The 27,517-nt window shown below is 44.4% G+C and overlaps 1 protein-coding gene and 1 long non-coding RNA gene across 2 annotated transcripts in view; both read right to left on the reverse strand.

The window, feature by feature from the left end:
• SDK1 (sidekick cell adhesion molecule 1) overlaps positions 1–27,517 on the reverse strand; it is a 744,542-nt gene that overhangs the window by 346,362 nt on the left and 370,663 nt on the right. The gene's annotated exons all lie outside the window — the stretch shown is intronic.
• LOC129637547 (uncharacterized) lies at positions 12,365–15,270 on the reverse strand. The gene is made up of 3 exons (XR_008707518.1): positions 15,156–15,270; positions 14,443–14,513; positions 12,365–12,544 (listed from the first exon to the last, which is right to left on the reverse strand). It is a non-coding gene; the product is annotated as an uncharacterized LOC129637547 (long non-coding RNA).

The raw sequence follows: 27,517 nt of genomic DNA on the forward strand, positions 1-27,517 counted from the left end.
GGCTTAACCACTCTCCTGCCCCCTCCACTCCCTGCCCCACGCTCTCCTTCTTGTAGGTGGTGTCTCTGGTCCTACCCACATGCTTTGTTTGCTACAGGCACCGTCTTGGGGTGAGCAACAGTGCAGCAGTGATGAATTACGAACGGACGCACTGACTTCAAGGTTTATGGGACAGGAAGTAAAAAGGGGCATTATCCTATTTTATAGCCCTTTTATTTGATGGCTTAAGAACTATCAACCTTCAGAAGACTGACGTGCACGTGAAAACCACTGACTGAAATTTAAGTTTCCTGTTAGTGAGAGCCTAAATGTCCCATGATAACGGAAGCGTGAGCCCTCAGGCCGGTAGCCATACGGGGACCCGGGGGAGGGCTCTGGGCCAGGACAGTGAGGCCCCAGGCTTCCTCTGGGACCACAGCTACAGGGGGAGCCCCAGGAATCACTATGGGGGGCAGGCAGCTCTGGAAGGAAAAAGCAAATTCTCAGAAGGGACAGGCTCTGCGCATTGCCGGTACGTGAGGCTGCTTCACGAGAAGGGGGCCGTGGCATACACTCTCCTGCTCCACAGTCATCACCATGCTCAGGCATTGTCCCGCAATTTAAGCAGAAAATGTGCAGAAAAGAAAGGTGTGAATCGATGGCAAAAACTGAAATGTTTTATCGCATTTGACTCCATCAAGTACCTCTTATCTCAGTATTTATAGGCAGCATTACATATAAATTATATATTTAAATACTTTTATATGTGTTGATTTGACACGAGAGAAGACATTGAAATTAAGTGGTTTGCATTAGTCTTCACTCTTCTGCAATGCAATCAGCACCTCTTTCACGTTCCTTGTTGTCCATCTAATCACTTGAATCAAGCACCTTCTTTAGAGATGCTTGTAAGAGCCTACTAAATCTCTGGTCCTCCTTGGCAATGATACACTGATGCTATTAAGTGATTTTTAATTGAAGCAGTCAAAATAACCATATATTCTGAGAGTAAAACATTTTTGCCAATTTTGTTCAATAACTTAGTCAATTCTGTGGTTGGCAAATAAATCATGTCTTATTCCCTAAACACACATTACGTCTCACCAAGTTCTGTAAGCCTGCGTGAGCTTTGTATTAAAAAGTGTGAAAAATGCCTGGATGCTAACAAGAATGTAAGCTAAACCAGTGTACGCTGGTGTTCTGGGAGAGGTGGGGTTTTGTTTTCATTTCCGCTTCTCTACAGTGCTGACTTGGTCCAAAGTAACCCTGCATTGCTGCTATTTCACACCAGGACAGCGCCAAGCCTTGGGAGCTAGCTGCAGGGCATGTTCCTATCACTGGGAGGGAGAAGGGAGACGAACTCTGCCCAGTGCACAAGCCGGGCAACCTCATCGCCCTGCCTCTGGTCCAGCAGAAAGGAAAGGAGGATGCGAGCGACTTTTTCTCCTCCAGAACCAGGGTCTAGCTATGAGCAAGCGGGGCCTCCCAGGTGGCACCAGTGGTAATGGACCCACCTGACAATGCAGAAGACAGAAGAGATGTGGGCTCGATCCCTGGGTTGGGAAGACTCCCTGGAGAAGGGTATAGCAACCCACTCCAGTATGCTCGCCTGGAGAGTCCCATGAACAGACGAGCCTGGTGGGCTACCATCCATAGGGACGCCCAGATTTGGACATGACTGAAGTGATTCAGCTCACAGGCAGCAGAGGAGAGCTTTCCGTTCTCTCCTTCTGTCAGTTTAAGAAGTGGTGCTCCACTTATCCCTCTTTAATGCATTCATCCACTAGACCATGTGATTAGATTCTGGGAGCATGAAATAGAATATGATCTGCCAAAATATTCAGTACTGGTATGTCTCCATCTATAACACGGCTTGATTTTTTTTGCTCCCTGATATATGGAAACCTACCCTAAACCAGAATATTATTATGAATGAATTTCTGCAGAAAAGAAAAAGTCTAGATATAACAAATCACATATACCCAAATAACAGTGATACTGTGAGTAGTACTGAAAATAAAAACATATGGTAGCTGAGGTTCTAAGTTTATGCAAATTATATGGTTGAACCAAGCACTTCTGAATTTTTAAGATTTGTTTTTGCTCCCAGTCAAATAAAACAGGGATGAGATTTATTCACCCTATGATACCCGTTGATAACAAAACCAGAATTTTTACAGTTCAATACGTGAAGCATGAAGAAGCTGAACATGTTTTAGAATTTCTGAAGCAACTGCCCACGGCTAGCTGGCTTTAGTTTCTTTCCCAGATCCATAAGTTGGAGAAATACATTTCAATAAAACAAACAAACAAACAAACAAACAAAAAAAACACTGAAGCTTAAGGGTTCTTGGCGGAAAAGTGGACGCTGAAGCTCTCCAAGGTAAAAGGCCAGCACTAGCCCTGACCCCATGCCATTTAACAAGTGCCTGCCATGTCATGTCGTCAGCCCATTCTAATATTTATAGACTATCCACTCAAATGTTCCAAGGTAAAACGGAACCTACTTTTCTGAAATAATACATATTTTCCCCAGGTAAATGGTAACACCTATTCATTATAGAAAATTTAGAAAATAAAGGAGAATATTAAAAACTGCCCTTCCTCTTGCCACATTAAAAAGCCACTGAAGTAACAGCCTGGAATTATTTCTCAGTTTCTGCATGTATATACATGCAATTTTTCTTTATCAAAATTATGACTAAACTATACATGTTGCTTTGTGCCCAGCTTGTATAATTTCATATCCTATCATTAAATATTGTATCACTGTCACTAAAATTATATCATTTATTATTAATATTGCATAAGTAATACTGATACACAATATAATTATGACATACTAATACTGCGTCATAAATTATGTAACTCAATGTTGTGTCACTGTCTTCCTTGGAAACGCTGTTTTTGTGTTCGTTTCTGGTTCAGGCCCGACATCTGGTGCGTTGTCTCCCTTCCAACCTCACAAGTGCCTCTCCTGAGCTCTGCGTCACCCTCTTACCCCTTTGTACCTCCTCCCTGACTCTTCCCGTGGACTCGGTCAGCCTCGGGTTCTTTCCCAGGGAAAGCTGGCATTTGCCGCCCCTCCCCCTGCCACACACACGCCCACAGCCAGTCCAGGTGAAACCCTCCGTGACAGGCACTCACCCCCTAGACTGTCCTCTCTGATCAGTAGTGATCACTCTGTTGTTGTTTGGTGCCTCGGTCATGTCCAACTCTTTGCGACCCCATGGACTTCCCACCAGGCTCCTCTGTCCATGGAATTCTCCAGGCAAAAAATACTGGAGTGGGTTGCCATTTCCTTCTCCAGGGGGGTCTTCCTGACTCAGTGATTGAACCCACGTCTCCTGCATTGGCCGGCGGGTTCTTTACGGCTGAGCCACTCACTTTACTTGCAACTTTCTTCTTACTACTTCTGGTTTACATATCACCTTTAGCACTTGAGTATTATTTTGTCAACATTCCACCTTGTATCTTCCAGGAATGTGACTGAAATTGCATTAAGCCAACCAGTGAATCAGTTTAGAGAGAAACAGTGTTCTCACAGAGGAGGGCAATCCACCCCAGTGTTCTTGCCTGGAGAATCCCATGGACAGGGGACCCTGGTGGGCTTCAGTCCATGGGGTCACAAAGAGTCAGACACAACTGATGCGACTTAGCACAGCCCAGCCCAGCACGGTGTTCTCACAATGTCGAGTTTTCCTGTTCAGGAAGGAGGTATAACTGAACACAGGGTCAACGCATCACTTAGAGTCATTTGTAAAGTTTTGGGTGGTCTCATAGAGGTCTTCAATACTTCTGGTTATATTTGTTTCAAATATTATATTGTTGAGAGAATTTCTTTCCATGATGTTTTCTATATGGTTACCGCTAATTATATGGGGCTTCCCTGTTATCTCAGAGGTAATGAATCTGCCTGCAATGCAGGAGACACAGGAGACTCAGGTTGTATCGCTCGGTTGGGACAATCCCTTGGAGGAGGAAATGGCAACCCACTCTAGTACTCTTGCCTGGGAAATTCCATGGACAGAGGACCTTGGCAGGCTCCGGTCCATAGGGTCACAAAGAGTCACATAAGACTGTGAGCAACTGAGTGAACACACACACACTGCTAATTATATAGGAAAGTTATCTGAAAAAATTTTAATTATGAGATTACACACATATAAAAGAGTATATGAAACAAAAATACTTCTATAAACTACAACCTAGGTCAAAATATGGAGCCTTTGTGCCCCTTGCAGTCTTCACACCCCAGTGAACCTTTACCCACTGTGTGTTTATCTCTACACACCGTAATTCAGGTTGTCTATACTTGAACTTTGTAAAAATGAAACTATACAGTAACTATTCTGAGATGCTGATGTTTTACATTACAAATTCAAAAAGTAAACTATTTTACATTAATTTATTCCCTCTATAATGTGTTTCCTTTCTTTATGCAGATTGGAGCTTCTGACCTGAATAATTTTCCTTCTCTCTGAAGAGCTTCTTTTAACATTTCTTGCCAGGCAGGTCTGCTGGCAACAAATTCTTGAGTTTGGGGCTAGAAAGTCTTTCTCCTTCACTTTTTCTCCTTCAATTTTCAAGTGTAAATTTTACTGGATACAAAATTCTAGGTTGATGAGTTTTTTTACTGAATGCTTTAAACTGTTTATTCCACTCTCTCCCTGCTTGTACAATTTCCAGCAAGAAGTCTGATGTGTTTCTTATTCTAGTTTCCTGCTTAGCAAGGTTTTCTTTTTTCCCTCCTACTCTTTTTTCCCCCTAATTTTCTCCCTGTTTTTTATTTTCTATAGTTTAAATGTGATTTACCTAGTAGTTGGTTTCTGGAATATCCTCATTGGCATTCACATGGATTCAAATTACCTAGAGTTATTAGCTGTACGCTGGGACAATTTTCTTCAGTGTTTCCTATAAGGAGGGTCTGTTAGTAACAAATTCTCTCAGTCGTTATCTGGGAATGTCTTTACTTTGCCTTTATTTCTGAAAGATGGCTTTGTGGAATATAGGACGCTTAATTGACAGGGCCCCCACTGCTCAGCACCAGCAGGGTCAGTATCTTACCCCATTGCTTTCTGGCATCTTTAGTTCTAGTAAGATGTTCTCTGTTCATCTTATTGGGATTTCCTGGCAAGTAATGAACCATTTTTCTTTCTTGCTACTTTCAAGATTTTTCTCCTTGTCTTTAACTTTCAGCACTTCTACTACAATGCAGCTGTTTATAAAGATACAATGAGTTTCTTTGCTATTATCCTACTTTGACTTCATTGAGCATCCTGGATGTTCATCAAGGCTATTGTTTGTCAATAAATTTGAGATGTTTTCAGCCATTGTTTCTGCAAATATTTTTTTTCTCTTCTCTTTCTCTCTCATATTCCCACCATGCATATGTTGGTATGTTTAACAGTCTCCCACATTTCTCTGAGCTCTCATTTTCTTTATTCTTTATTCTCTCTGCTCTTCAGCTTGCATAACCCTATCAATATTTTCAAGTTTGCTTATTCTTTGTCCTACCAGTTCAAATCTACTGTTGAGCTCCTCTAGTGAATTCTTTAATCCACAGTGGAGGTTGAGTGGAAAGAGGGAAGCCTTCACCAATCTACTGCAGTTACTGGAGCTGAGACTCAGCAGCAGGTAGTTAAGATGGATGAGAAACACTGATGTTTCCTCACAGGAAGAAAATCCTTCACTGGGGAGGTGGAGGCATAAGGAGCCCCAGTCTAGGCTGAGGGATTGTGGAATAGAGCCATTCCCTTGCTAAGCTAGAAGGAAGGAGCAATCTTGATACAAATTCCACAGACTCCCACCTTTCCTCTAGAATCTTTGTAGATATTCCTCAATAGATATTTCTATATTTGTCCCTTGTACTTATATTTGACCATTTATAGAAGCTCTAAATATTTTTTTTAAATAATTTTATCAGTTTCACTGGGGACTGGGTCAGTGGAGTTTCTCATACTATGATGTTAGAAGTTGATATTCTCTGATTTTTTTTTAACATCTAATTTTTTACTAGTTGCCCTTACTGACTTCTCTTACTGGTGGTAATAACACAAATAAAAGAAAACATTTATACATCACTTTTAGGTCAAATTACATGATATGGCCAATATATAACCATTTTGATCTACAAAAACAGCTATTTCTTATAATTTAACCTCTTATATGTTGGGTATAGTTCTAAATGCTTTACATATGTTATTTTCCTTAAGCCTCACAAACAGTTCAGCAAGACAGCCTCTATTATATTTCTATTCTAAGGATGAGAAGAAAGGTTAAGTAGTTTGCTAAAAAATTACAGACAGTCCACAGTGGAGCCGAGATCCAAACTCTCATAGTCAGGCTGCAGAGTATGCATTCTTAATCACCACAACCTAAGAACTTGCAAATTAATAGTCTGAAAGCATGTACTTTGGGTATTTCTGAAAAGACAAATAAATGATACATTTTCTCTTTTCTATTCCAACAATGTTACTACTACTTATCATGTCCATTACATTGGCTAGAAATCTTAAAAGAGGGCATGTTAAAGCTGGTGAGAACAGAATAAATTTGTAGTCCAGTTAACAGTGTTGCATGAACATCATTTTCTTGGCCTTGATATTTCACTACAGTCATACAACGTGTCATCACGCGAGGAGCTGGACTCTGTACTAGTCACACAACGTGTCATCACGCGAGGAGCTGGACTCTGTACTAGTCACACAACGTGTCATCACGCGAGGAGCTGGACTCTGTACTATTTTTGCAACTTGTTGCTGTTCAGTTGCTAAGTCATGTCCAACTCTTTATGACTCAATGGACTGCAGCACTCCAGCTTTCCCTGTTGTTCACTGTCTCCTCTGCCACCCTCTTCTCCTTTTGCCTTCAATCTTTCCCAGCATCAGGCTCTTTTCCAATGCATCAGCTCTTCACATCAGGTGGCCAAAGTACTGGAGCTTCAGCTTCAGCATCAGTCCTTCTAGTGAGTATTCAGGTTGATTTCTTTTAGGATTGACTGGCTTGATCACCCTGGTGTCCAAGGTACTCTCAAGAGTCTTCTCCATCACCACAGTTGGAAAGCATCAATTCTTTGGTGCTCAGCCTTCTCTATGGTCCAACTCTTACATTCGAATATGACTACTGGAAAAACCACAGCTTTGACTGTTTGGACCTTTGTCAGCAAAGTGATGTCTTCGCTTTTTAATATGCTGTCTAGGTTTGTCATAGCTTTTCTTCCAAGGAGCAAACTTCTTTTAAGTTCATGGCTGCAGTCACTGTCCAGAGTAATTTTGGAGCCCAAGAAAATAAAATCTGTCACTGCTTCCACTTTTCCCCTTCTATTTACCTTGAAGTGATGGGACTGGAGGCCACGATCTTAGTTTTTTGAATGTTGAGCTTTAAGTCAGCTTTTCCCCTATCCTCTTCCACTTTCATCAAGAGCCTCTTCATTTCCTCCTCACTTTCTTCCACTAGAGTGGTATCATCTGCATATTTGAGGTTGTTGATACTTGTCCCAGCAATCTTGATTCCAGCCGCACTTCATCCAGCCTGGCATTTCCCATGATGTATTCTGCATATAAGTTAAATAAACAGTGTGACAATATACAGCTTTGTCGTACTCCTTTGCCAATTTTGAACCAGTCAATTGTTCCATTGTTGCTTCTTGACTGGCATACAGGCTTCTCAGGAGACAGATAAGCTGCTCTGATATTCCCATCTCTTTAAGAATTTTCCACAGTTTGTTGTGAGCCACACAGCCAAAGGCTTAGCATAATCGATGAAGCAGAAGCAGACGTTTTTCTGGGACTTCTACATCCCCAGACTTTGTAACGTTATGTTTTTCACTCTCATTGAACTAAAAAGGTTTTCTGATTTTCCATGTGATTTCCTCTTTCACTCATGGATTATTTTGAAGTGTGCTCCTTAATATCCAAGGAACAAACTAGGAGCCATTGCAATCAACAAGATGAGAGACGGCTGTCCTTCCAGATATCCAACAGAATGATTCTGGATGCAAGTTACAGAATGCCTGAATAAAGTTGCTTCATGAACAGTTTTAATGGTCCTTGTTTTACTGATCACCCGGAACAACAAATACAGAACAAATGCATCACCCTTGAGGGTTATACTGACTCCAGGGTTGGTGCTGTGACTGAACCATGACACCATTTGGGGAGACACATCTTACGATCCACTCATGGCTACAGACGGTCCTGATAGTCGCTACTCTGGCCCCAGGCATTGCGCCTTCACACAATAACGCCCAGGCAGGAGGGTTTCACACAATAACGCCCAGGCAGGAGGGTTTCACACAATAACACCCAGGCAGGAGGGTTTCACACAATAACGCCCAGGCAGGAGGGTTTCACACAATAACGCCCAGGCAGGAGGGTTTCACACAATAACGCCCAGGCAGGAGGGTTTCACACAGTAACGCCCAGGCAGGAGGGTTTCACACAGTAATGCCCAGGCAGGAGGGTTTCACACAATGTCCAGGCAGGAAGGTTTCACACAGTAATGCCCAGGCAGGAAGGTTTCCTCATCCTGCCTCTGTCTTTGCCTCTTTCCATGACACTCATGGCTGGCACATTCAGTCTTCCCCCCCCTTCCCTCTATCTAATTACAATGACTATTACATAGCAAGCACCAAGCACGTTCCTTCCTGGTGCATGGTAATTGTTTCTTAAATGTTGACTATTATAACTGTTCATAGTTGAGGTTATTTTTAGGCATTAGGGTATTTTGTGTCTCAGCATATATGTTCTAGTGAAATGAAGCAAGACTGGAAGGTGTGAGTGTTTTAAGAAGGCGTCTGCCTTCTCTGGAGCTGCTTGGCCCCTCCCCATTAATTAAATAAATTAAAAAATCAACTCTAATTGCTCTGATAAGCCACAGAAGAGAGGCAGAGGGAATACGGCAGGGAGAAAGGGCTGAATGTGTATAGTTCAGGGCGCCCTGAAAAGAGGGCACTGGGCAGGTATGCCTGACTACAAAGGCTGAGTCAGACTCACCAGGCGCCAGACAGCATCCAGCTCCAAACGTGCCTGCTGCTACCTCCAGGCATAAACTACACAACGGGTCGTGTTTACACCACCCCTCATGTGAGTCCCCCTCACTCCACATCTGTGTGTCTAAGTACACCTCTCCTAGTCACAGCACCCAGGATGTTTCTCATTCTTGAATACAGCCTTTCCTGACACAAGCCATGTGCAGTGATGTGGGAAAATCCTGTACGACCAATTCTATGCCTTTCAAGAAGCAGAAGTGATGTCGCACCAAAGCTCAGTACAAACTACCAATGCTGACGATGAGGAATCACCCTGCAGGAAACCAGTCTTAATTTAATAAGTACAGTTTCCTGGTAATTCTTTTTGCTTGTTAGTAACAAATTTTTTTCTAGAATATTTCTCCAGGGATGTCTTCCCGTGAACAAATTCCTGTGAACTCTGATCAAAAGGGCATTCATCTTTGATGTCATGCACTTTGACAAATGCAGAAGAGATTGAGAAGGAAAGAAGATAAAGAAGAGGGGAGAACAAGAATGAGGGGGAAAGGAGAGTCAGATTTAATGAAAGCAGACACATGAAAGCGTAATTTAAAACTACCCCCAAATTACTGTTCTGTCCCCTCTATTTCAAGGACTAATTCTGAAATTGCTACAAATATTGCACACACATATATGCACTGCAGTCCAGTACCCAAACTACAGCTCAAGAAAATGGATGGAGTATTGGATTTACAGTGCAGAGAGCTGGGTATTGGTTGGTTGTCCAAGTCAACAGCCAAATACGCATCTATCTTAGGAAAGTCATGTATGCTTCTTGGTTTACACAGTAGAAAAATTAAAATAATCAAGCATGTCAATCCCAATAGCTCATCTCTTTTTTTGGTGAGTTTGTGATATAGTGACACAAGATAAATGGGACTGTAAATGGAAATGTTGGGACTCTGAGCTTAAAAGCTTCATATAATTTGCATAAATCTGCATGCTGAGTTCAAAAGGCACAAATCTGTAACATTAAAGTTAATTAGGGCAAACTACTATTTAATATAAATCCAATATTCGAGAATAACACAGATGAAATAGAGTAGTTTAAAGGAAAAAAAAAAAAAAAACAGTTGTTTTAATCATTTCCTGATTAGGATTACTAAAATAAGTTCCACACACATATGGTACTGGCAGTGGGGGGCACAACGCCCACAAAGACCACTGCAGGGGGGCAGGGGGCAGGCGGGGGAAAGGGCCCCTCCAGAGCTGCATGTTTCTGCTCAGAGCTCCAGTGTGCAGGGGTGCTGACAGGGGTTTCCTAGAGTTCCGCCTCTCAAAGACTCTGCTGGATAAACTTAAAATGCTGCAGATAGTCCTGGGGCTGCTGGTGGGGGGACGCCTGTCCCAGAAACTCCATCATGCCTTCCTCGGCAACTTGGCAAGAGCCTAGATATCCACCCGGTGTGTAGGAGGTGACAGGTGGGGTGGGTGTTTGGGGACATGTGGTTGGAAGCAGCCCGTGTTCTTCCAGCAGCCACGTTCCACTCTGGGAGGCTGGGAGCGGCATAGGCACACAAACCTCAGGGTCGGTCCCTGATGGCTTTTCTACACAAAGAGGCCCCTCCCTGTGTCCACATCTGGTTGAACCACTGGACACGAGTGAAAGAGATGAATGAAGCAAATGTAGAGAGAGATGCAAAGAGAGAAAGATCTAGAGGCTTCTGGTTCTAAGCCCTTCTGAGTTCCAGCTGGACTCCTGCCCTATGATTCCAAAGAGACCTCAGTAGTCTGGTTACAAAGTCCCCGCTGGGCTTAACCCAGGTTGAGAATGTGTCATGCACCCACCAGAGTCAGCCCACATGCACACAAAGAGAGTGAGGGACACAGTCATTAAAGACATGTCACTTCTTCACAACTCTGCCAAGAGCCTGTTATCGGTGGAACTCAGAAAATAAAGAATATGGGGGATGGAAAACATTGCTCCACCTCCAAAGGAAGGCTGACCCTAAAGATATTATATTCAAGTAATTCATTTTTAAAAGAGAGGCTATTCAGTTAAAAACTGATGCTGTAGAAGATGAAGTGGCTTAGACACACATCAGCCGCACTCATAACAAATACCCCATGCCTCTCAAAAATACTTTGGCCTCCAGCCTTTGCTGTTAACACTCACTTCCTCCAAGTGGAAAAGAACTGGTGTTTAACTAATGGCTATTTCGTTTGATCAGGTTTTGAAAGGGAAACATTATTTAAACTGCAAACAGTAACTCATCTCAGATAATATCTTTAGCTGAAATGTTTAGCCCTCTTACCAGATTACTGACTTAATACTTAAGGAGAAGCTTGCTTATAGACAAAATTCTAAATTTGAGTACCATTTTTAACATCATCTGAAGGTGGGTCAGAGTCTGAATGGAGATGTCGTGACCATGATTAACGTGGGAAGATATATTTCCTCAAGCTGATCTGTGCAGAAAGAACGTCCACACCCCCTTTGACCCAGTTCTGCCAGGGCTGGTGTCCATCCTGTAGGGAGGTCACGGAATGTGGGGCTCCTCTCCTGTGCCTACAGGGCACCAGGAGAGCACCGAGGCCTCCGCGCGAGGAGCGGGAGACTGTCCAGGGAGCGAGCCGTTAACAAGTGTAAGGACAATATAAACACCAGCAGATGCTACAGGGAAAGGAGAGGAGCCCTGGCTCCTTAATTCCAGGTGCCTGCCAGAAAGGAGAGGTAATGGGTTGTAGGAGCCTTCATCTTACTGGGAACCTGGGCAAGAGGAAGGAGCTTCTGGTCATTGCCAAGACTAGTGGCAGGTCTGGACCGACAGTCACTGGCATTGATTCTCGGGCCAGTTTTATCGGAAACATCCTGGAGCCTTTGGAAAAGTGAATCCTCGGGGCCACTTGTTGGAGATGCTGGGTCAGGAGCTTGGGGCTGGGACTCTAGAACAAGTGCCCCGGATGACTCTGACATACCTTCAGGGTCGAGAGCCGTCGGTCCTGAGAACAGTCACCACGGGAAGTGCGCACTGGGACAGGAATGACACTAAACCTCATACAGAGAAGGCAAGTGACCTGCAGGCTCCTGCAACGCCTCAGAGAGAAGCCACCGCAGCCCCGCTGTGCCTTCCTTCGTCCCCTCCTGCCCAAGCACCGTCTGGACTGGTCACCTCAGCTCTAGTCACTGCAGCAGGCGTCAAGGAGGCCCAGAGGCAGCTCTAGGAACCGAGGGGAGGTGGGTGCAGGTCTTAGGGAGACTAGAGGTGGGGGAGCTGGTGCAGGTGCCCAGGAAGCCTGCCACCTGCAGGCATGTCCTGCTCTGTGCTCGGACCACCAGAGTGGGGACACTGAGACCCTGTACCTCTGGAAGGAAGACCCAGTGAATCCGAGGAAGGCAAAGAGGGTGCTTCTTTTAACTTGTGGTTTCTATACACCAATCATGAAAAATAACTCTAGAGACAGCCTCTCCTGTATGAAATACTATAATTTATTAATACAATGGCCGTCTAACTCCACTTGTGTAGAAGCCTTCCCAACACGGTGATTATTTTCCTGTCATCCTGTTAAAGTTCTTAAGATTCAAGTGGCCGACTGAAAAACACAGGGCGATAAATGAACAAATCCTCTAAAGACCCAGCACATCACACAGGGAGCCGTTCCCAGCCCCCCAAACCCTCTTTTCAAGAAATTTGTCAAACTCTTTTACGCTTACCATTGAACTGCCCGACGTCTGTTTCATTAATTAGGGAAACAGAGCTGCAGGGATGGACTCACTTGCCAGCGTGCAGACCAATGACCAAAATGCAAGCTTGCGACGGCTCTCAATCTAACCCTGGGATTACCTGCGAGAAACCGAACCACGTCCCTAGATGTGGGGAAAACTTGCGATCCAGATAAACTCACTCTCCACCCAAGTCAGGACAGCCGCTTTAAGAGACGGTGACTAGCATGCTGTTTGTTGCTCAGTCACTCAGTCATGTCCGACTCCTCTCAACCCCATGGACTGTGTCCTTCACTACCTCCCAGAGTTTGCTCAGATTCATGTCCACTGAGTCGGTGATATAGTATCTAACCATCTCATCCTCTGCCGTACCCCTTTCCTCCTCCCTTCAATCTTTCCCAGCATCAGGGTCTTCCAATGAGTCGGCGCTTTGCATCAGGTGGCCAAAGTATTGGAGCTTCAGCTTCAGCATCAGCCCTTGCAATGAATATTCAGGGTTGATTTCCTTTAGGAGTGACTGGTTGGATCTCAGAGAGACACACTGATCACATCTACATTCCCGTGAAGTTTAAGCCCTGGCCTGCCACAGGAGTGCTGCCTTATGCTTCCCACGGCAGCTATAGGAGCCCGAAGGGAAGGTGCCTCCCCTCTCTGCCGCTAAATCCCACCCGCCAACTGCATTCCCAGCCACTCTGCGCCTTGGCTAATCGGCTACAAGGACATACTGCAGACTGGCCAGGGTTTGCCTCTTAGTCTCTCTGAACACATCACTGAAGAGAGGAAAGAAATGTCTTTCCAAAAAGAAAATAAAAGTATCATTATTAGCACTGAACCAAAGGAAATAAGTGAGTAGAAATGGTTGAGATTGAGAGGACTGATGGTAACGCTGTAAATATGAACTGTATAAAGTAAAAACTTACTGTATTGAGTGTTAGAAAAATCCTACCTGTCTTTTCTTGGAATTTTAGAAAGTTCTATTTTATTCTAGCTAAATAAACTCCACATAATACGGCAGCTTTCTCCTGACAAAGTGTAAAAATGTATTCTTATGATTTGCGTATGTTCATAAATACTTCTGTATTCATTTGATCATAACAATTGGAAAACCAGTGGTTTCATGCCCCACCAACAAAACACACAAGTGGCTAGAGTTCCCTCCTTCACGATTCTGCACCATCTACTCCCCAAAAAGAAAAAGAGAAACCCAACTGGAGCTTTATGTAGTCCAGCAAACACATCTTCCTTCATTACTTTATCTTAAAAATAAAATCACCAGGAAGTTTTCTCCACAGGGATTCCATTCTGCTTCTTCTTAAATCTACACACTTCTTTTCTTTAGTGCATCTGAACACACCATGGAGAGCAGTGTTTATATTCCTGGGGTTTCTATCATCATCACATAGGTGACAGAATGACTAAGAGATGGAAAATTATCCACTTAAAACACCTAGTCAAGATGCCTGCCGAGGTGGATCTAAACCACAAAGAAGATTAGAATACACGCCCTGTTTAGCTCTAGAGCAGCAGCAGCAAACATAAAGGAATATGAGGAGAAAAGTCCTCCCAATGACTGGCAGCTGGCAGCTGGCTCCCTTGTCTGTCCCCGGTTCTGGCGGAGTGACGGCATTCCTGGCCCCACACCTACCTCTCTGCGTCCACTCCCTGGAGTGATGCCCACCCACACTGACTCTGACCTTGGCTGTGTGACCTACTGGATCGCAGCTCCATAGGAAACATAATACACACAGCGCCTTGAAAAAGCACCTACCTTGTGAATTTCTTTCTCTCTGGACACATTGCTGGGAGAACACGCCAACTCAGCCTCACCGAAGGATGACGCTGGCAGGTGGGGGAGAAGTGTGAGGCCACCCCAACCAGTCACTCCCAGTCATCCCCCATCCTTGATGATGGATACATAGGTGAGCCCACATCAGCAAAATCACCCAGCCTATTGATAGACTCATGAAAAATAATAAAAAGATATTCCCTTAAACAACTAAGTCTGGAGGTGGTTTGTTACCCAGCAATAGCTAGCTGATACATTACTTGATGGAAATGTAGAGAATATGAGCTGAGAACCAAAATCAAAACCAAAGCTGTCCCAAGGCTCAACCTAAAATACACCCTGATGCTGTATTTCAAAGATGGATGGCAGCCTTGAAAAGGCCTCAAGTTTCGGAGCCAAAGCAAAAAGCGTGAAGGCCAGAGTTGGTGGGACACAGCTGCCAAAGTAGCTGATGATACATCCTCTCCCTCCCCTGCATCTCTTCCTGCATCTGAGGCTCTTCCAGTTGGCCGCCTCTTGATCTGTTTGCTTTAGCTAGTTTCCTGGAAGGAATGTGGACCTTAATTTTGTGAGTAAGAAAAGATGATCTAAGATCTGGACCCCAAGCCACAACTCTTGCATGTCTTTGGCTTCCTTCCCAGAGAAAAAGGCCATTTGTTACCTCGTCCTCTCAGACCTGCTGCCAGGACACTTACTCTTCTGACGGGCTCTTCCCGCTGGCACCAGTCCACCTGCTGCCCTCCTGGAGCCGTCTCATTCACATCTCTATTACCTCCATGTCCTACCCCGCAGTCATTTCACAATCTCTTTGAAAAAGTGGACACAGACAATCCCAGAAGATTCAGAGTCTGGGAGATAATCTCTTCTACCCCTGGCTCCATTCCAGGGCTCCTACTCTCACTGGGGCTAGAGAAAGCAGCCAGATGCCTCAGCCAGTGAGAAGGTACACAGAGGCCCGCAGGGCACCCACCACCATCAGCAGACAGGCAATGAGCTGTCACTGTGTGGGGGTCAGACACCCCTCCTCTCTCCCAGACTGACCATTCGTTCAGCTCCAAATGGGAGGATTCGCCAGCTCATTTCTGTCTCAAAGGAATCCCCAGTAAAGATGGTTCCCATGTGGTGGGCCATTTTCCCCCCGTGAGGACAAAGCTTTCTTTCCAGGGGCCATGGAATCCATATGCAGCAAAGCACTAACTGGAGACTGAATAAATAATAGGTTTCATACCACTGATAGGGCTTCCCTCGTAGCTCAGTCAGTAAAGAATCTGCCTTGGAGGCAGGAGACCTGGGTTTGATTCCTGGGTCAGGAAGATCCCCTGGAGAAGGGAATGGCAACCCACTCCAGTATTCCTGCCTGGAGAATCCCATGGACAGAGAGCCTGGCAAGCTACAGTCCATGGGGTCGCAAGAGTTGGACACGACTTAGCGACTAAACCAACACCACCACATACCACTGATGCTGAAGCTGAAGCTCCAATACTTTGGCCACCTGATGCAAAGAACTGACTCCTTGGAAAAGACCCTGATGCTGGGAAAGATTGAAGACGGGAGGAGAAGGGGACGACAGAGGATGAGATGCTTGGATGGCATCACCAACTCAATGGACATGAGTTTGAGCACGCTCTGTTGAGTTGGTGATGGACAAGGAAGCCTGGTGTGCTGCAGTCCACGGGGCTGCAAAGAGTCGGACACAACTGAGCGACTGAACTGAACTCAACGGACACCACAGAAACACAGGTATTGTTGTTTTTCAAATGTTGTGTTGACAAGACAGAAATGACTGCAAATATCTTACTAACCCACAGCCACTCTGTGAGCAAGTGTGAATGTGTGTGCTCCCATTATGCTGCATCTTCTCCATTACTCAAGAGTAAGAGGTCAACAATCATGCGAGACTCCTTGAAAGGTCTAGTCATTAAAAAAGGTCTTCTAGTCAAACAGGCTGAGTGGAAATCACTGTCTAGAATTATCCTGGAACATTCTGTAAGGCTCATTCTTTGGTCAACCCAGGGTCACAGGCAAGGTAGCTCTTTGCTGGGGGCTTGGGGGTGGGGGACGTGGCTTCACCCACAGGATGCCAGTAGCAGCGCCCTCCACCCTGCTGTGACAGCTGTAAGTGTGCCCGACATCGCCAAGTGTGCCCGACATCGCCAAGTGCCCCCGACATCGCCAAGTGCCCCCGACATCGCCAAGTGTCCCCGACATCGCCAAGTGTGCCCGACATCGCCAAGTGTCCCCGACATCGCCAAGTGTGCCCGAAAGGACATGCTCCTGCCTTGACCCTGCAGCCACTACCCAAGGCCACCGTGGCATCTGGAGAATAGCATGGATGATTCCAGCGTCAAGCCTTGAAACTGTCCCTTTGTGAAAGTCGGGTTTCACTGGGCTAACAATTTCACACCTGAATACGTAAGCATTAATTCTGATTCTAAATTGAAAACAAAATAGTGAATGATTTAGTATTATAAAAAAGCACTGTTTCATTGGACCTTATATCCAGACTTTTCATTAACACCCTAAGTAGTGTGAGGACCTGTTAAAATAAATACAGACACTACTCAGGCAAGGGCAGCGATGCCCGGAGAGGCTAAACAGAGCTGTCAAGCGGCCCAGCCTGCCAGCAGCTGATCCCCACGGCTGAGGTCGGGCGACCGGGGCACCTTATATTCTCCCTAAGTCACTTCCTTCACAATTCTTAAGCCAAATTTTCTACACATTTTCCTGACACCAATGCTTGCATGTATTCATTTCAATGGGAACGTGTGGCTGTCTCGCAATGCATTTCTTTATAAGCTACAGGACTTTGGCTGTTGTTTCCATGTGGGATGCCTGCTTTGCTGGCGCCAGGGATCAAGAATACTCAGTTCTTGTGGCTGATTCATGTCGATGTATAGCAAAAACCACCACAGTATTGCAAATTATTTAGCCTCCAATTAAAATAAAAAAAAAAAAAGAATACTCAGTCCTTCTGCAGAGGCAGAACTAAGGATAATATAAAAGACATATGGCAGAGAAAGAAGACGGAATCTTAGGAACACGCCCATGAGAGTTCAGCTCTGTGCTAAAGCCTGAGAGTTACAGAAGACATAAAATACATGGTTTCTGACGGAAAGTTAATATAGGGGAAATTTTTCAGATAAAAGAACAGTGAACACCAGAGGCTGAGGATAATTAAAAGCTCAGAGTTGTGCGGAGAGGAAGTCCAGGGAGGTCGACCTCATGGCAGGCAGAGCATCATGCCACGTGTCCTGCCAGCCAGCCACAGCAGGCTAAGAGCCCAGTAACGTGACAGCTCCAGGCACCTTGCTGGAAACAGTGACTTCCTCTCAAGTACGTGTTTTCACACCTGTGTGCTCAGCTGTGTCTGACTCTTGGCGACCCCATGGACTGTAGCCTGCCAGGCTCCCCTGTCTATGGGATTTCCCAGGCAAGAATACGGAACTGGGTTGCCATTTTCTGCTCCAAGGGATCTTCCCGACCCAGGGATGGAACCCAAGTCTCCTGCGTCTCCTGCGTTGCAGACAGATTCTTTACTGCTGAGCCATCGGGAAAGCCCCCTTTCACTCTTAGAAACAGTCATTGGAGTTTTCTAACTCAGGATTCTGTGGTCTCCTGGCCATTCTCCTCAGGGTCACCAGACCCTTCTCCACTGTGGATCCCACAAAGCAAATTTAGAGGATTTCTGAGGTTTTACCCAAGAATGAAAAACAGACTGTAATTTTGATATATTGTGGAATTGTAGTTGGGTCGCTCAGCTAAGAGTCGGTGAGCACTTCCCTTCCTGGTGCAGTTCTCAGCAAATCAGTCTTGTATCAAACAAGAAGCCCATGGGTGGCTCAGACGGTAAAGAATCTGCCTTCAGGGACTGGGTTCAGTCCCTGGGTCGGGAAGATCCCCTGGAGAAGGGAATGGCTGGCCACCCACCCCAGTGTTCTTGCCTGGAGAATTCCATGGACAGAGGAGCCTGGCAGGCTACAGTCCACGGGGTCGCAAAGAGTCAGACACGGCTGAATGACTAACACTAAGAAGGAAAATCTACGAAGTATCGTACCAGCACTCACCCCCCACACACACCAAGAAAGAAAAAAAAAGAACTATCAAGGTCATGACAGACAAGGACGTCTGAGAAACCATCACAGAGTGCCAAGCCTGGAGGAGACACGGCGGCCAAGCGTACTGAGGGGCCTGGACGAGATCCCGGGGCAGAAAAGAGACGTGGGATCTGAATGGAATAGGGCTTTAGTTAACATGTTTTATTTCTGATGAATCATTCTTCACTGGTGCTCTTGGCAAAAAGAGAAGGATGGCAGGGCAGAAACAGCCTCATGCGGGGAGCACAGAAATGCTGCCGAGGACGTCTCTGGGGCCTGGCAGTGACAAGCTGAGGGCAAACACTGGTGGCAAATCCAGCATCACACTTTCTTTCCAGAACAGAGAGCAAGGGAGTGAAACCACTTCCTATTTAAGGATCCTGATTACACATTAGATCAGCAGACACAAGCAAATAGAGCTCTGATTAAATCAATATGGCAACAGGTTGCTTTTAAAACTAAAAGTAACTTGCTCCTCTATCTGCCATGTAAACAATCAGCCAGGGACACTTTCCAATGCCTACTTAGGATGCAGGTGAGATTTTAAAAATCAATTCCCTTTAATGGAGGGAAACATTGCTGTCTCTCTAATGTCAAGCCTGCTTTCTTGTCACAAACACATCATGTCTGTAAAGACTGAAAGGTACATTCTCCAGAATGCCACTCAGAGACCTATTCTTGATCTATTTATCATGGAGACAGGCAATTACAGTTTGATTAGCATGTATAAATGGCATTTCTTTCCAATATATCCAGCAAAGTGGGGGAGCAAAAACCGTTTGGTATCATTTACACCCCTACAGGGGCTTCCCAGGTGTCGTGAGTGGTAAAGAACCCACCTGCCAATGCAGGAGAGGTGGGTTCAATCCCTAGGTCAGGAAGATCCTCTGGAGGAGGGCATGGCAACCCACTCCAATACTCTTGCCTGGAGAATCCCATGGACAGAGGAGCCTGGTGGGCTACAGTCCATGGGGTTGCAAAGAGCTGTTGACTGACGTGACTTAGCACGCATGTGCACCCCTCCAGACTCCACAGTAGATTGAGCAAGGGGAAGAGCTGGGTTGGTCGTGGAACATTTACTAGAAAAGTGGAACCCAGAAGATCTGGTGGCCCTGTGGTCACTGCCGAATCTGCCGTCATGAGCTGCGACCTTCCCGGCTCCCGACAACACCGGAGAACCCAGTTTAATGTGCACCACTACCCACCTTTTAAAGTTTTTGAAGGATTAAAGGTTTATATATATATATATATATTTTTTTTTTTTAATTTGATTTGCAATTGTGGAGCAGATTCCATGACAAAGAATAAACTAAGAAATAATTGTGCTGCAATGGATAAAACCAAGCCTCAGATCAAGTATTTTAGAAGGCTCTTACCAAGACAAAGACTTCATTTACTGCCTCAAAGGAAAACAGGTAGAGGGTAACAGTTGGGCCTCAAAACTTGCCAGTAAGCCTACAGGAAACTGATTTCCTAGAAGTAAGAAGTATCTACAGTTGAGCTGCTGCTTCCGATTTCATTGTTTGCACGTACTGTCCATCTTAATATCCAAAAGCATTAACTCTGTTCTTCATGCTGATCGGAGGTAATGGAGTTGGGGAAGCATGCCTCTGAATCCACTTTTTAAAAAGAAAGTCTCTGTCAACTCAGTGGCTGTCATATTTTGCCTGCGGTAGCACAAAGATTCTCACAAACTGGGTTCTAGCACTGCACTGGAATCTTCTCTGGAAATGCCGTCTCCAACCCCAGGACTCTTTGCTGTGAAGTGGGAGTCCCTGTTCTGTCTCACTCGGATGCTGGGAGGGCCAAGCAAAGGAAACGGAAGGTGACATGACTCCAAGCAGACTTGGCAAATCTGCACTATTTTCCCCTGAAGAGTTTCAAAAGCATCCCTCTTGCTCTGAGACACTGGTACCTGAACACAACCTTATTTTTCTCAAATCAGTCATTATTTTGTAACGTAAGCATGTTTTAGCCCCAAATCAATTGACTGTTCAATACAATTGAATTCCGACTGCAGTAATCTTAGAAACTTTATTACAGCAGTAAATTGTGGTTTCAAATCAGATGTCATTCATGACCATACTTGCAGAGGAGGAGACAGTATACTCTCACGCTGGGCTGGGCAATTTTCATCTCTCTAACAGTCTTGGCTTTGGGCAGCTCTGAAGTTAGACTGGGGGTGGCTGAGCCCCCAGGGACAGAGGCTGCACTGATCATTTCTTCAGTGTGGCTGCCCTCGCTGTTCTTGGGGCTCTTGTCTCTCTATATATGGTTTATGTTATGAAAATGAAGAAGTGTTAGTCACTCAGTCATGTCCGACTCTTTGTGACCCCATGGACTGTAGCCCACCAGGCTCCTCTGTCCACGGAGCTTTCCAGGCAAGAACACTGGAGTGAGTTGCCATTCCTGCATCCAGGGGATCGTCCCGGCCCAGGGACTGAACCTTGATCTCCCGTGTTGCAGGCAGATTCCTTACACACTGAGCTACCAGGGAAGCCCTTTCTGATTTAACAAAGTAGAGAGCAAAAGAATAGCAGGGGTGGGCTTAAGTTTCTGCAGTAGCAGTAATTTTAATGATAGCATGAATACTCTTAAGGGGATCCTTTATTACAGTCCCCTCTATAATTATGATTAAGAAAAAAATTTTTTTAAAACAGAATTTGTCAAAACTGAAGTCCTCTTTGGATTTCAAGGAGAAAAGCCCAGAGGGTTACTTAACAGAAAGTCCATCTATCGATCTTCCCCAGCCCTCCATTATATATTAACAGTAAGGCATTGGGACTTGAGTTCCTTCATGTTCAAGGCCCCGGCAAACACACCTTGGGTCTCAGTTTGTGAAATTCCTAGAAGTGATGCCTGGAAGACTCTCTACCTTAAACCCTGCCTTCGTTCACCTCTCCAGTTAGACTAAGGGTAGATTTTCAAGTAGTTTTCAGAATGCTCAGGAAGTCTCCTTCTTTAACTAAACTCTAATCAGAACAATTAATTTCTGTATCAGGTGAAAACAGATTCAACTCTCTAGGACAATCTTTCACTTAAAAGTACCTGTTGAGGCCCACAGGTCTGGAGACAAAAACATGGCTAAGGACAGAAGTCTAAGCTAATACAGCTGAACAAAGAGCTTCTGGGTGGACTGTCCACCAAAATCCACCTTCTGTCTCTAAAGCACACAGCTATACCTGGGAAGCAGCCCCCTGGACATGACTGGTGCAGCCACCATGGAAAACACCATGGAGGTTCCTTAAAACGCTCAAAAAAGAGCAACTAAATGATCCAGCAGTCCCACTGCTGGGTGTATATCCAGAAAGATAAAAACTCTAAATCAAAAAGATACATGCATCCCAACATTCACAGCAGCAATGTTTGCAATAGCCAAGACAGGGAAGCAACCTAAGTGTCCATTGAGAGATGAATGAATAAAAAAGATGTCACATGTGTGTGTATGTATTCACACACACACACACACACACAAATATTAGTCAGCCACCAAAAAAGAATGAAATGTTGCTATTTGCAGCAACATGGATGGACCCAGAGAATATTATACTAAGTTAAGTCAGACAGAAAAGACAATATTGTAGAACATCTCTTATATGTGGAAACTAGACAATAATACCAATGAATCTATTTACAGAGCTGGAACAGACTCACAGACACAGAAGACAAGCTTATGGTTACCACAGTGGAAGGGGCTGGGGAGAGGGAAAATGAGGGGTATGGGATTAACAGCAATGCACTACTATATATAATATAGATAAGCAACAAGGATTTACTGCAAAATATAGGGAACAATATCAGTGTCTTGTAATAAGATGGAAAATCATCTTAAAACATATATATGGTATATGTATACATATTATATGATTCACTTCACAGTACACTTAGAACTAATAGAATATTGTAAATCAACTGTACTTAAATAAAAACACTTTCTCTTAACCTCACCCTCAGCACACAACAATTAAATATCACTCAGACATAACGAGCTGATGGCGCCGTAGAACGGCAACTACTCGATCTACCATGTTTTACTTCCCAAATGCCGTGAATCGTCTTTTTCTAATTCCTCAGACTACAGCAATGAAAACAGTCTATGTTTGAAATTCAAGCTTTACAATGAAACATTGTATTATCATAAGGTCAACAAAACAGGTAAAATTCTCTCACTGATTTTCCTAATTTTACTGCTAATAAGTGAATAAAGAAAACTGAAGAAGTAACCTTTTTCACCTTCCCAATTTGTTAAATCCCCAAGATGTGCAGCAGCCCTTAGAAGTGTCCTTTTATCAACAAATATCCTATTTTTCAAAAGCTTGTATTTAAGATGTAGAAACTGTTATTCTAATATTTTAGGAAAGTGCTCTCTCAGTTCCAGGGTAACGATCTGAATTTATGTCTACATCTCAGTACACAGAGGCAACTTATTTATTTGGTCTTATTTACTGTCTCATCTTGAGTTCTTAACTTATTATTAATGAGGGATGAAGCTAAATCTTGAATATGGAAGCCTTTTATTTTTGAACACACTTGAGAAAGGTCTGAGAGCCACACTACGTAGTCACAAACTCCTTGCAAACTCAGAGGTGCTACCTGGCCTTGCAGGAGTTGTGTGACCTCAGTGTTTGTTTCCCAAGTGTGAAACTGAATATTACACGTCACTTCTTTCTTTATCCATAGAGTCAAGTGAAGTGTAAAGCTTGTAAAGCAATTTCAAGGTGAAAGGCGTTTCTAAATTCTAAGTATCAATACTTCGGCTGCTCTTCCATGCTGCCCTGGGAAGTGTTTCCTGAGAATGGAAGGGCAAGGCCAGGAGGGGCGGTGTGTGGCCCTGGGGGTGAGAAGCCCACTCTGGTCCAGTGTCTGGCGGGGCCTGAAGGACAGGCAGGCGTGTGTGCTGACCCTCCACAGCTCAGTCCCTGCCTCCGAGCGCCCTGGGCCGGGATGAGGGGCGCTTGATGCCACAGTGTGCGTGTCTGGGCACCTTCAGGGGGGCTGCTGCTGAACTCACCACGGCCCTTTGTAAGCACTTCCTGTGTGTCCAGAGGGTGTGGAGTGCTGCGGGGTGCACCCTGTGTGCCCACGCGGAGTCCCCAGTCCTGAAAAAGCACACAGAGGCAAAGGACTGGAGAACCACACGGGGCCAACAACAGCTCCTGGGTGCCTACTGTTTAGGAAGCCTTAACATTCGATAGAGTCAAGTTAGGGCTTCTCTGGTGGCTCAGACACTAAAGAACTCGCCTGCCAAGGCAGGAGATGGGAGTTTGATCACTGGACCGGGAAGATCCCTTGGAGAAGGAAATGGCCACCCACTCCAGTATTCCTGCCTGGAGAATCCTTGGACAGGGGAACCTGGTGGGCTGCAGTGCATGGGGTCGAAAAGAAGTCAGACACGACTGGAGTGACTGAGCATGCTTGCTACACATATCTAGCACCACTTCAGATTGTGTTATAGGTGTTGTTTTATTTTTTTTCTTTGAGTTTCAAATATAATTTAAGAAATTCATGAGGGGGTAGTCTGTTGAGTTTTGTTTTTCTAGCTGTTTGTCCTTCTTTCCTTTCTGCAGCTCCCAATCTCCTCCTCTGATCATGCTCTCTGTTTGGAGGGCCTCCTTTGGTCATTCTTCCAGTGTTGGTGTTGTAGAAACACATTCTCTCAGTCTCCTTAGTCTAAGTTTTTCCCCTTCATTCCTGAATGATATTTTTGCCAGATATAGAACTCACAGTTGACAATTCTTTTTTATTTTTCAGTCTGAAGAGCTTTCCTTTTTCTTTACTTTCATAAGTTTAAGTATGAGGTGTCCTTGAATAGGTTTCTTTGACTTTATCTTATCTGGGATTCACTCAGCTTCCTAAATCTCCAGGTTGGTTTTGTTTTGTTTTTCCCCCTAATCTAGGAAGTTTTCAGCCATTATTTCTTTGAATACTTTTTCAGCCCTGCTCTTTTTCCTCTCCTCCTGGGCATTCCAATGGTATGAATGTTAGATCTTAGTTTATAGTCTCACAGGTCCCTGAAGCTCTGTTCTTTTTTTCTTTTAAGTAAATGTTTTTTTATTGTTCAGTGGAGTCAGCCTGACTCCTTGTAGCAACAGTCAAGACCAAGCAGTTGACCAAGACACCATAAACAAACAAATGAAATCAGAGGCCCTCCAGCATGAGAGTTCAGTGCCTCAAGGAGGACGTTAATCAGGATGCCTGTGTGAACTCAGTGGCAGAGCTAATGGCATCTTTAAATAAATTAATAAATGATTACAAAGCAACTTCTCTGTGAGTTTCAAATTGCAGGAATTATCTCTGCCCTCAAGGTACCAATACTCCTTAGTAGACATTCTGGGGAATCAGGATGAAGGACTATTCAGCCGATTTGGGGTTGTCGATAGAGGTACCATGAACAAGAGGCAGACCTCTTTATACTGCACTTTGCAGATAATACATTTTTTACAAATTGCAGGTTTGTGGCAACCCTGCTTTGAGCAAGTTAATCGGTGCCATTTTTCCAACAGCATTTGCTCACTTCTGCATCTCTACACCACATCCTGGTAACTTCTGCAATATTTCAAACTTCCTCATTATTATTTATTGGTCATGGGTGATCTGCAATCAGTGACCTTTGATGTTACTACCATGACCCACTGAAGACTCAGAGGATGGGTAGCATTTTGTAGCAATAAAGTATTTTTTAATTAAAAAAATAAAGAAAATGATGGATCAAATAATTTTTACCAAAATTTCTATTAAGTATTATAGCTATATCATTAAGTAGTTTACAGTCTGCAGTTCATCTGCAAAAAGTGAAATAAAACCTGAAGTTTGTAATTTAGTTCAGTTCAGTTCAGTTCAGTCGCTCAGTCGTGTCCAACTCTTTGCGACCCCATGAATCGCAGCACACCAGGCCTCCCTGTCCTCACCAACTCCTGGAGTTCACTCAAACTCATGTCCATCGAGTCGGTGATGCCATCCAGCCGTCTCATCCTCTGTCATCCCCTTCTCCTCCTGCCCCCAATCCCTCCCAGCATCAGGGTCTTTTCCAATGAGTCAACTCTTCACGTGAGATGGCCAAAGTATTGGAGTTTCAGCTTCAGCATCAGTCCTTCCAAAGAACACCCAGGACTGATCTCCTTTAGAATGGACTGGTTGGATCTCCTTGCAGTCCAAGGGACTCTCAAGAGTCTTCTCCAACACCACAGTTCAAAAGCAGGAATTCTTCGGCACTCAGCTTTCTTCACAGTCCAAGTCTCACATCCATACATGACCACTGGAAAAATTATAGCCTTGACCTTTGTTGGCAAAGTAATGTCTCTGCTTTTGAATATGCTGTCAAGGTTGGTCATAACTTTCCTTCTAAGGAGTAAGTGTCTTTTAATTTCATGGCTGCAGTCACCATCTGCAGTGATTTTGGAGCCCCCCAAAATAAAGTCTGACATTGTTTCCACTGTTTCCCCATCCATTTCCCATGAAGTGATGGGACCAGATGCCATGATCTTAGTTTTCTGAATGTTGAGCTTTAAGAAGTTTGTAATTATATTTGAACAATTTATGACAATGTAGTATATTTGTGATTAGGGTAGTTTAACATCTCTCATTAATTATATGTGCAATTATTTTGGTATACAGTGAATAATAAGGACAATTACAATCGTAGCATTTAAAAAATTTTAAAGTCATCATTTGAGAGGTTGAACCACACTGAGAGATGAGTGGTCTCTCTACTTGAGTCTTCATTTACTTTTTATTTGAGTTTTAATGCTATATAATATTGATTCACAATTTTAAAAGATTAGAATTATTATCAATCTAAGCCCACACTGCATTCTCTCAAAGCCCATTTTAAAATCTCAAAATTGGTGTCATATATTAATTTCATTGTAATTTGCACTGAACCTCTCCACATTTGAGATACACACAAAACAACTCATTCTGGCATAACTGGGAAATGAGATATCCTGCAAAAGCAAATTTCCCAGACATCTGATGCACAATGCTTCAAGCAGGGTCAATTGTTTTAGAAACACATTTTGGAGAAAATTTTCTGAAATTAATTATACAACAGTTCTTTTCCTTCTTAAATAAAGCATACAGCATGACATCTAACCCTTTCTGGAGGCCTCAGGGCCATTTGCACAGTCTGTCTGTTGCTCTGCAATGTATCGCAGGAATGACAGCATCGCTCATTCATAAGAGTGCAAAGCTCACAGAATGCAAGGAGTTTAAGGGCATTACTTTGCTGGTATGAAATGGGCAAGTACAATTATTTTCTCAATTTAGGAGGAAACTGAGTCTCAGGATGCGTGACTAGTCGGTAATTAAACACCTAATCAAAGGCAGAAAAAGGACTTTTTAGCTAATCTTCACATTGTACTTTTATAGAGCCAAAGTCCTTTTCACACGCATTATTTCATTTAATTCTAAGAACAATAATTCTTATCCTTCATATTTCGCAATGAAGAAATTGCAACTCGGAGATTTTAAGCAACTGGACTGCAAGGAGATCAAACCAATCAATCCTAAAGGAAATCGACCTTGAATATTCATTGGAAGGACTGAAGCTGAAGCTCCAATACTTTGGCCCCCTGATGCGAAGAGCCAGCTCACTGGAAAAGCCCTGATGCCGGGAGAGACTGAGGGCGGGAGAGGGGGTGGCAGAGGGTGGGATGGCTGGACAGCCCCACTGACTCGGAGCAAACTCCAGGAAACAGTGGAGGACAGAGGAGCTTGGTGTGTTGCTGTCCACGGGGTTGCAGAGTGGGATGTGACTTATGACTGAACAACAAAGTCTGCTCACAGACGGCACTTTGAGGCCTCTCCAGACCCTGTGCTGCCCGTCGTGGGGGATGGGTAGGGTGGTGAAGCCCGTCTGAACCCGAGTCCAGAGCTGTTCCTGCCCCCCCGCCCCCCTCCGTCCTGCAGGGTCATCTACACCCTCAGGGTGGGGTTGGGTGCTGGTGGTGACTCTGGCCCCACGC

The sequence above is a fragment of the Bubalus kerabau genome, chromosome 23 (assembly GCF_029407905.1).
Source record: "Bubalus kerabau isolate K-KA32 ecotype Philippines breed swamp buffalo chromosome 23, PCC_UOA_SB_1v2, whole genome shotgun sequence".
NCBI lineage: Eukaryota > Metazoa > Chordata > Mammalia > Artiodactyla > Bovidae > Bubalus > Bubalus kerabau.